The 10,970-nt window shown below is 43.1% G+C and overlaps 1 protein-coding gene across 7 annotated transcripts in view; it reads right to left on the reverse strand.

The window, feature by feature from the left end:
• KLHL24 (kelch like family member 24) overlaps positions 1-6,911 on the reverse strand; it is a 44,459-nt gene extending 37,548 nt beyond the window's left edge. For 2 of the 7 annotated variants that reach the window (XM_019840061.3, XM_045037205.1), the window contains exon 1: positions 6,593-6,889. The gene's annotated coding sequence lies outside the window, so the exon portion shown is untranslated. Of the gene's footprint in view, positions 1-6,592 lie in introns of all 7 variants that reach the window. The other 5 variants (XM_006936229.5, XM_006936232.5, XM_006936230.5 and 2 more) reach the window with 5 other exon arrangements.
• Between the last annotated feature and the right edge of the window lie 4,059 nt (positions 6,912-10,970).

The raw sequence follows: 10,970 nt of genomic DNA on the forward strand, positions 1-10,970 counted from the left end.
AGCACAAAAACAAACACTCAGATCAATGGAACAGAATAGAGAACCCAAAAATGGACCCACAAACGTATGGCCAATTAATCCTCGGCAAAGCAGGAAAGAATATCCAATGGAATAAAGACAGTCTCTTCAGCAAGTGGTGCTGGGAAAACTGGACAGCCACATGCAGAAGAATGAACCTGGACCACTTTCTTACACCATACACAAAAATAAACTCAAAATGGATGGAAGACCTAAATGTAACACAGGAAGCCATCAAAATCCTCGAGGAGAAAGCAGGCAAAAACGTCTTTGACCTTGGCCATGGCAACTTCTTACTCAACACAGCTCTGGAGGCAAGGGAAACAAAAGCAAAAATAAAAAACTTCTGCACAGTGAAGGAAACAATCAGCAAAACTAAAAGGCAACCAACGTAATGGGAGAAGATATTTGCAAACAACATATCAGATATAGGATTAGTATCCAAAATCTATAGAGAACTTATCAAACTCAACACCCAAAAAACAAATAATCCAGGGAAGAAATGGGCAAGACATGAATAGACACTTCTCCAAGGAAGACATCCAGATGGCCAACCGACACCCGAAAAAAATGCTCAACATCACTCATCATCAGGGAAATACAAATCAAAACCACAATGAGCTACCACCTCACACCTGTCAGAATGGCTAACATTAACAATACAGGCAACAACAGATGTTGGTGAGGATGTGGAGAGAGGATCTCTTTTGCACTGCTGGTGGGAATGCAAACTGGTGCAGCCACTCTGGAAAACAGTATGAAAGTTCCTAAAAAATTAAAAATAGAACTATCCTAGGACCCAGCAATTGCACTACTAAGTATTTATTCAAGGGATATGGGTGTGCTGTTTTGAAGGGGCACATGCACCCCAATGTTTATAGCAGAACTATCAACAATAACCAAAGTATGGAAAGAGCCCAAATGTCCATCAGTGGATGGATGGATAAAGATGTGGTATATACACACAATGGAGTATTACTCAGCAATCAAAAAGAATGAAATCTTGCCATTTGCAACTACGTGGATGGAACTAGAGGGTATTATGCTAAGCAAGATTAGTCAGAGAAAGACAAATATCATATGACTTCACTTATATGAGGACTTTAAGATACAAAACAGATGAACATAAGGGAAGGGAGGCAAAAATAATACAAAAACAGGGAGGGGGACAAAACATAAAAGACTCTTAAATATAGAGAACAGAGGGTTGTTGGAGGGGGATGGGCTAAATGGGTAAGGGGCATTAAGGAATCTACTCCTGAAATTATTGTTGCACTATATACTAACTTGGATGTAAATTTAAAAATAAAAAATTATTAAAAAAAAAAAAAGAAGGAAAGCCAGAAAAGTGCAACATAGTAAATCCATTATTTAAAAATGACTAGAGGGACACCTAGGTGGCTCAGTCAGCTAAGTGTCAGGCTCTTGATTTCGGCTCAGGTCATGATCTCCCTGTTTGTGGCTCTGGGTCTGCCTGGGACTCTCTCTTTCTCTCTCTCTCTGCCCACCCCCCACTCCTGTGTGCTCTCCCTCTCTTTCTCTCCAAATAAATAAACTTAAAAAAAACCAACCGTACACTTTTTATAAATTTCAAATATTTTCACCCTATTTTCTTAAAAGCTTATTTATTTGAACCATTCTATTCAATGACTTGTTAAAAACTATAAATTTACACTCTTGAAATTTTAATTTAAAGCTTTACTCTTGGAGCAGTGAGTGGTTCCTAAACCAACTTTTACAAATCCAGTATTTATTTATTTATTTATTTATTTATTTATTTATTTATTTTTAATCGTTTTTATTTTTTATTTTTGGGACAGAGAGAGACAGAGCATGAACGGGGGAGGGGCAGAGAGAGAGGGAGACACAGAATCGAAAACAGGCTCCAGGCTCCGAGCCATCAGCCCAGAGCCTGACGCGGGGCTCGAACTCACGGACCGCGAGATCGTGACCTGGCTGAAGTCGGACGCTTAACCGACTGCGCCACCCAGGCGCCCCTACAAATCCAGTATTTAAAGCCCAGTCTTAAAAACATTATTTTTTCTTTCTTTTTTTTTCCCCTGAGAGGAGGATAAAGGATTTATTTTACATAACTGAATGAAAAATAATTCAAGAAACAGTAAATAAACAATATATTATTTTCAACATTTCTAATTTCTTTTTTATTCTTTTAAAGTTTATTTATTTATTTATTTGTTAAAGTGTATTTATTTGAGAGAGACAGGAAGAGAGAAAGAACCCCAAGCAGGCTGTACATCCAGTGCAGAGCCCCACACAGGCCTAAACTCCAAAACTGTGAGATCACGTCCTGAGCCAAAATCAAGCGTCAGATGCTTAATTGACTGAGCCACACAGGCGCCCCTTAAAGTTTATTTATTTATTTTGAGAGAGAGAGAGTGTGCATGCAAGTGGGAGAGGGGCAGAGAGAGAGGGAGAGAGAAAGAGAATCTTAAGCAGGCTCCGTGCCATCAGTTCAGAGCCCGATGCAGGGCTTGAACACAGAAATCATGAGATCATGACATGAGCCAAAATCAAGAGCTGAAGCCTAACCAACTGAGCCACCCAGGTACCCCTAGTGTTTCTAATTTCTTAATGGAACCACCAAGAACACATTTACCCACCATAAGACACCAGAAACCAACTAACACTTAAATTTCTTTCTCTAGGTTTATAGCAATTAGGAATTATCCCTTGTTTACTAGAATTCAAATGGTCAATATGTTCTGACTTTGATTAATGAGAGAAAAAAAGTAAGAGGTATCTAATGATGAAAACTTTAGCAGTGCTTAATGTGTCAGACTTAACAATATAGTTCTATAATTAAAAAAGAATACCCTCTTCTCTCAAATCACAGAACAAAAAAATCAGATTTCTCCATTCAGTGTTTTTCTCCCTTGCCTTAAAACTTTTGGTTACTAATATTTCCCAACCCACAAAGGAAAAAAAAAATGCTAATTATCAAACATCACACCTAGGGCGCCTGGGTGGCTCAGGCCTTTAAGTGTCCAATTTTGACTCAGGTCATGATCTCACAGTTCATGAGTTCCAGTTTTTATATATATATATATATATATATATATATATATATATATATATATGTATGTATGTATATGTGTATATATATATACATATATGTGTATATATGTGTGTGTATATATATATACGTATGTGTGTATATATATACGTATATAAGTATACGTATACATACTTATATACGTATATATATACACACATACATATATATATATTTATATATGTAAAATCACACCTGCTATCAAGCTGCCTTATTGAGCCTACTCATGCTTCTCACTAGACTTAACATGTAAACTTAATGTCATTTGGTTTTATCCTAACATGTTTCTTTTAGGTATTTAATGCATGATTTTATTTTGAAATCAAATTAAATCTGCAAGGACCCTACCTACTGCTCTGCCACTCAAACAGGTTTGAGATCCAGTATTTCAAGCAACTTCTCTATGTATAAAAGTACTTGTAAGTTAGCGACTTTTATTTACCTTAGTGGTGACACAAATTATTTACAGAATAAGTTTTAGAAACTATTGAGTACAAAGCCTAATCACTTTTAAACATCAAGTTGGTAGACTTTAGGATGTGCCAAATGCTGAAAAATTATAAGCCCTTGGGTGATGAATTTACAGTGACAAACCCATCAATTAAAGTTAGTTCAGCTATTGTGTTTTTTTGTTTGTTTTTAACTTTATTTACTTTGAGAGACAGCATGAGAGTAGGGGAGGGGTAAAGAGAGAGAGAGAGAGAGAGAGAGAGAGAGAGAGAGAGAGAGAGAGAGAGAGAGAATCCCAAGCAGGTCTCCTGCTGTCAGCACAGAGCTCTATGTGTGTGTGTGTGGGGGGGGGGGGGGGTCCTAACTCATGAACCGTGAGAGCATGACCCGAGCTAAAAGCAAGAGTCAGACACTTGACTGAGCCACCCATGAACCCCAGGTATTGTTTTTAACAGGATAAAGAATAAGGGTTTTAAAATGTCAATAGTTGTCAGGTGGCCACATTTTGTTTTAATCACAACACAATCAGAATCATACAAAACGTATTTTTCATATATTTATATGGATACACTTATGAGGCTATTTTATTTACATTTTTCAGTATACAGTCCATACCTAAATATTTATTGAAAAAGGATGTCCCAAATTTCTAGGTAAAAGTATATACAAAAATAACTGCAGTCACTTAATAGTATTTATTTGTCATAGGCTTGACCTTTGGGTTTTAATGAAATGGCAGAAAAACAAAGAAGTTAAAAGAAAGTTTTCTGAAAAAGGATTAAGGTTTTAGCAACTTGAACAGAAGTCAAGAAAGTTTAAATTAAAGCTTATAGCCCTCACTCAGAATATTTCTTTTTTCTGTTCAGGTATAAGTCACAGGCTTTGTCTAGATATGCAAGCTTTTGAATGCTGATTTAAAGATTGCATTTTGTACTTAGATACGTTAAATGCCCTCAATGCACAAGTGATGAAGAGTGTGGGATTTCAGAAGCTGCCCTTCTGGTGTAGCCATCTCCACTTGAATTTTAAAAATATATTAAGAATGCATAACAAATGAGAACTGTTCATATCCAATTTCTGCTTCAGCCAGGGAACTCAATTTACCTCCTATAGAAATGCATTATTCTTGGGTGAATTCCTATAAACTTACAGGAAAAGAAAACATGATAAAACTCAAGTACCCTATTCATGAAATTAGGCAAACCGCATCTATAATACACTGTGGCTAACGTGATTGTTCTTGGAGATTTTATTATTGTCATCTTAATTTACACTTTTTAATGTTTATTTGGGGGGGGGGAGGCAGAGAAAGAGGGAGAGAGAGAGAGTCCAAAGCAGGCTCCGTGGTGTCCCTCCCAAGGAGGGCTAGATCCCTCCAACCATGAGATCATGACCTGAGCCAAACTCAAAAGTCAGAGGCTTAATCCACTGAGCCACCCGGACGCCCCTAAATTTACAATTTTAAAACAACATATTTGTAATTCACTCAAAATTTTTAATTACAATGGAGATAAATATAGGAGTGTGCCACAGTCCTCTAAACATGGAAAACAATCTAAACCGGGGTATACAAGGCGCTTAACTTTTAGAACGATATCCCTACGCTATCATTTATTTATTTATTTTAAGTAGAATTCTAATTTTAATCTTAGTCTATACCGGGTAGATTTTAAATCTATTTTACATTCCTAATAGAAATCAAGCTCGGGTGGTGGACCTAAAAAGCTGTAGCTGCAAATACTAAAAAGTAATTTTTTAAAAAGCTGCTTGAAAGCAAGTGATTAATCACTAAAATCAACCGTGAACAGTCACTGCCTCAGGGGTGAGTGAGGCATCCTAAAATATGGCGTTATGGTCCTAATTTAGCTACTCATACGTTGTTTACAGAATCAGCAAGCACAAATTCACATAAGGATTTCCTTCCCACCATCTCGGTAATAAGGCGACACTAGTTAAATAGGGCTAATTTTCCGGTCCTCCAAGGGCGCCCGCGCTGCCGTCCTCTGCAGTCCCAGAACTGCCTAAGGCTCTGGCAGAAGCTGCGGCGGTCACCGAGGGACAGTCGTGACCGCCGGGAGGGCTGGGTCTCTCGCTCCAGTCCTTCCGCGCGGGAACGCGCGCCGCTAGCTCCAAAAGGGCCGCAGGAGCACCGAAGCCGAGAGCGCGCGCTCCCGCGCGTCCTCCAGATCACCTTCAAGGGGGCGGGGAAGAGCTGCTTGGGCACAGCGACAGGACAACCGCCAATAAACACTCGGAGCTCGCCCAGTCGTCCCGCCTGCAGGCAGCCGCCGGCGCCCAATCCCAGCTGTGATAACAGTCAAGAGCCCCAAGTGTCCAGAACTTGGGGGGCGGGGACATTAGGAACCAAATTAAGAAACCGAGTCCTGGACTGGTAGGAAGGTGGGGAGGTTAGGCGGGGACTCCGCGGGCTGAACGCCGGCGCCCCCGCCCGCCCCGACTCCCCGGGGACAGTCGCTCCAGGGCTGGGTTCCCGGCGCTGGCTCAGCCGCCATCCGTGGTAAACAAAGGCTCGCGGGGGGTGGGGGTGGGGGCGGGGGTAACGGTCAGGTGACAGTGCCGAGCACATTTCGTAACCGCTTTAATGGGGCTTCTCTGGCCCGTTGCCCTGGGACCCACCTTGACCCCGTCAGTCCTCCCCAACAGGACCAACAGTGGCCCCCACCAAACGAAAAGACTTGACTTGAGACCTTCTCATTCTCAGTGCTGCTTTCGATTGAAAAAGAGCAGCGCCTCGTTCAAAGCCCATCAGCAACATGCGGGGCCCATCTGCCCAGCCCTGTCCGCCAGCTGCTCCTGCCCTCGAGGCGAAGGGGTGACCCACACCTGCTACCCCCAGCCCGGGCGGCCATGCTCCTCCCAACCCGCCCCCGGCGGGGCGCGCCAGCAGCGCCGCGGTTCCGGGAGGGTAGTGCCAGGAGGCGGAGGTGCCCTCCCTTCAGAGCTGCCGTTACAGTGCCGGGATTGAAGACCAACCCCCCCCGCCCCGGGTGCCCTGGAGACGCCGCACCCCAGACAGAGGCCCTGCAATACCAGCCTCAATCTCCCCTCAGGCCCCACGTCTGGCTCCGAGACGCCGGCCAACGCTGGCTTCCTTCTGCAGACACCCCAGTGGTCGCGACCTCGGCCGCCCCTCGGCTCCCGGCTCTGGCCGGTTCGTCGCCTTTCGGCTAGTCCGGAGCTGTCAACCCCGGTACCTCTCGACGAAGGCTGGAAACGGCCAGCAGCGGCGGCCCCTGCGTTCCCTCAGCGGCCCGCGGCGCAGCGCTCTCCCCAGCGCCGGCGTCCCCCTCCAGCCACCAGTGTCTGCTGTAGCTCACAACAAAGGAAACATGTGACCGTCCGGGCCAAAACACTGAGCGTCACCGACCCCTGGCCAATCCGAGTGGGTGCCCCCCGCCCTGGGGCACCCTGGGATATGTAGTTCCCACTCCTGGGGCGCCTTCCGGGCCACTAGGGTTTCCCGCTATGGGGGGGGGGGGGTGTCGGTGCCAAATGTGAGGAGACCCAATTAGCAATCTAAGGGTGCTAATTCGGAAATACTTTGTTTTAGGTAGAAACGGGTTAAGGAAATCCATCCGTGTTAGGAGCCTAGTGAGAAACCCCGAGTCATTTGTTTATTGCCACGTCCCCAGGCAAAAGCGCGTTGCCGACAATTCTCAGAACCTTACAGCGTGGGCCTAGGCATAGAGATCTTTTTTTTGACCCCTGTATACACAACCTGGAAATTTGAGGACCGAAGGGGTGAAAGGGACTAGCTCTGGTTGCTAGACAGGTCAGGGAAACTGCCTTTCTCTGCAAATCTGTTCGTTTCACTCATATCAGTCATATCAAATGCTAGGTTACCTTTTTTTTTTTTAATGTTTATTATATTTTTGAGAGAGAGAGACAGAACATGAGCGGGGGAGGGCAGACAGAGAGGAAGACACAGAATCCCAAGTAGGCTCCAGGCTCTGAGCTGTCTAGCAGAACCCCAGGCAGCTCAAACTTGCCTTAAGATCATGACCTGAGTCCAAGTCCGAGGCTTAACTGACTGAGCCACCTAGGCACCCCTACCTTTTATTTTAAACCTAGTGCAAGTGAACAACGTTGTCACAAATCCTTATTTTCTCAGGCAGATAGATACCTCAAAGGACAGCATTTTCTCCTTTTGTTTCTGCAAATATTTTTTCAACCACCTGATTTTTCAAACATTTAACTAGGTTTTGGCTTCTAATATTGGGATAACTTCTCTCCCTTCTATACTTTATGAATACAGTCATACCTTTTTGTTAAATAATGGAATGTGTTCCAATGACCAGAGGTGGAAATAAATAAAGAAGGCATGTTTCCAGTCCTTCTAAATATACTTTTTAGGCCTCTTTTCCATCTCTTATGAAAAACAAAAATACTCAGGGAGCACCTGCTTGGCTCAATCAGAAGAGCCCAAGACTCTCGATCTCAGGGTCGTGAGTTTGAATACCACCTTGGGTGTAGAGATTACTTAAATTTAAAAAAACTTAAAAAGAAAATGCCTGCAATTTATTATGTTTATATATTAAATATTTAATAAATATTGAATTATATTATTTACTAAGCTTCAGACTCAATGCTATGCACATCACATATATTCTCTAATCCTCATAATAACCCTGCAAAATAGGTGTTACTATTCCAATTTACGGATGAAGAAACTACAGATAGGATAAAGAGTTGTCCCCTGGTCACTCAGTTATTGAGTGATGAAGCTGAGGTTTATACATAGATACTTAAAAAGAATTTTTATTTATATTAATATAGGTACATAATTATCTTTCTAAAAAGCTTATTTACAAAGTTACATATTACAAGGCTAGTGGTAAAACAGCAGTCCCATCTCCCATCCTTTCTACTCCTCATTCTTTAGAAGCAAACCACAATTATTTGAGCTATTCCGGTTATTTGTATCTATATTTTCACATAACATGGCTATGTCTTAATAAGGAAGCTGTCATGCCTGTTCCCGCCATCCTTCTAATATTATAATTTCTGGTTAAATTGTTATTTAATGTTTATGTTATTAAGACTGTGTATTTATTATTCAGTGCTGACTCAAATAATATACAATTTCCTGTCTCATATGGCTTTTTTGTTTTTCCTGGAGTAGGAACCCATGGCTCTCCCTGCCTTTATAAAGTCCCAATTCCCTGGCAATGCATAAAAGATCCTTCTTGATGCACCCTGGGGTCTACCTATGTAGCCTGAACACCAGCTTCGATGAACTACCCACAGCTGCCCAAAGGACTTGCTCTGTCTCCAGGCCATTTGCATCCACAGCTTGCTCCCTATGCCTCTTATGCCACCTCCATTCCTTCACTGGGCTAACTCCTGCCTTTCCTTCCAGGAGTCCTGGGGAACTCTTCTTTCCTCCCCAATACCCTCTGGACTAGTTGTCTCTGCTCTGTCTTTCCACAGCAGCCCTTCCTTACCTCCTTCTTAGCAGTTAACACATTACTTATCCATGTTTATTTACATGTCTTTCTCAACTTAGACCCCTGAGGTCAGGGATCAAGACTTTCCTTTTTTTTTTAGATTTTATTTTTATTTTTTTTTATTTTTTTTAACGTTTATTTTTGAGACAGAGAGACAGAGCATGAGCGGGGGAGGGGCAGAGAGAGAGGGAGACACAGAATTGGAAGCAGGCTCCAGGCTCTGAGCCATCAGCCCAGAGCCCGACGTGGGGCTCGAACCCACGGACCGCGAGATCGTGACCTGAGCTGAAGTCGGACGCTTAACTCAGGCGCCCCTAGATTTTATTTTTAAATAATTTCTATACCCAATGTGGGGCTCGAACTCACAACCCTGAGATCAAGAGTCACATGCTTCCCCGACTGAGCCAGTCAAGTGTCCTAGGCAGGGATCATGTCTTAATTCATTTTGTATCATAGATTCCCTAGTAGATTTTCAACATGTTAACTGATGGAATGAGCTTTACTACTTGAGGTTATAGGGATCAGAGTGAAAAAATTGCATGGGCACCTGGGTGGCTCAGTCGGTTGAGTGTCTGACTCTTGATTTTGGTTCAGGTCATGATCCCAGGGTCGTGGGATGGAGCCCCACATAGGGGCTCTGCACTGAGCATAGAGCCTGCTTCAGATTCTCTCTCCCTCTACCCCCTTTCCCCATTCACTCACTCTCTCTCTCTCTCTCTCTCAAAAAAAAAAAAAAAAGATTTGTTAAAAAAAAAAAATTGCCACCAGACACCCTGGACTCATCTATATACGGAGGTCCTCAGACTCTGTTGCAGCAGTTGTGCAGGGTAATCTAATCAATCAGAGTTCTGAGAGTGGAAGAGATTGAGGGGACCCATAAAATAGGCAGCCCTGTAGACAGGAAGAGGCCTACTGGTGGGTGTGGGAGCTCCTCAGGCAACCAGAATACAGGTAGTTTCAGTATTGGTGGAGGGCCCTGGGAATTACACCTCTCCCACAAATCAATGAGCATGGCTGTCTTTTCCTCAGCTAGGGCTGGAATAGGAGCAGAGCAGAGATGTCAAATCCAGGGGGAATCTACTGAAGTTGAGTAAGATTAAGCTGAAACATGATTTATCTTATACAACGTTTACAATTCAGGTTGGCTTAGTCATTTGAAGGAGGCAGCTACGTGGAGTAGGGGAATCAGAGGGTCTTCAGACCTATTTTCTCTCCTTTCAGGGATATAGCATACTGTGCCATATTCTTTTCTTGCAAATACCCCATTTCCCTCTGTTCTGCTCTCCAGCACATCCACGACAACCTTTAAGGTATGGCCTATCATCCATAGTTCTTCCAGCATTCTTTTTTTCTCTCCAGCCTGCTCCATTTCTTCATGCAGACAACTGTCAGGACATAGTAAATCACCATTCTCTAAATAATATGAAACACTTTCAGACCTTTTTGCCTCCCCTCTTGGCCTCTCACACTTAAAGCCCCTGTGCACTATTGTAGTAGAAATATTGGTCATTGGTTAAGGCTCATCTCTGGTGCTACCTCTTCTGATTGTTTCCTCTCTCCTTGACCCGCTGTGAAGCCGTGAATACCTCTCAGGTCCTTTAGAAGTGACACTCACACTGTGTTTATATCCAGTCTCTGAATGTAGCTGTGTCCTTTGATCTCCCTTGTAACAAATCCCAGTTGCAAAGCACTGATGAATGGAGATTTTACTGAAGGTTTCATAAAGAGAAAATCATAAGGCATTTCACACCACAAAACTCCATAACAATTCCCTTCAAACATCTCTGCTCCCTCATCTTAGCTTCTCTATTGGTATTAGCTACTCCTCTTTTCCCCACCAGGCACCCTCTCTTTGGACCTCTCTCCAACCACAAACTTGGGCTTCCTCCCTTTCCATGTTCTCTGCCAACCTTCCTCCTAGATACACGCCCCCCCCCCCCCCTCCATCTCCTTTTCTGCAA

This window comes from Felis catus, chromosome C2 (genome assembly GCF_018350175.1).
Source record: "Felis catus isolate Fca126 chromosome C2, F.catus_Fca126_mat1.0, whole genome shotgun sequence".
In the NCBI taxonomy this organism is placed as follows: Eukaryota; Metazoa; Chordata; class Mammalia; order Carnivora; family Felidae; genus Felis; species Felis catus.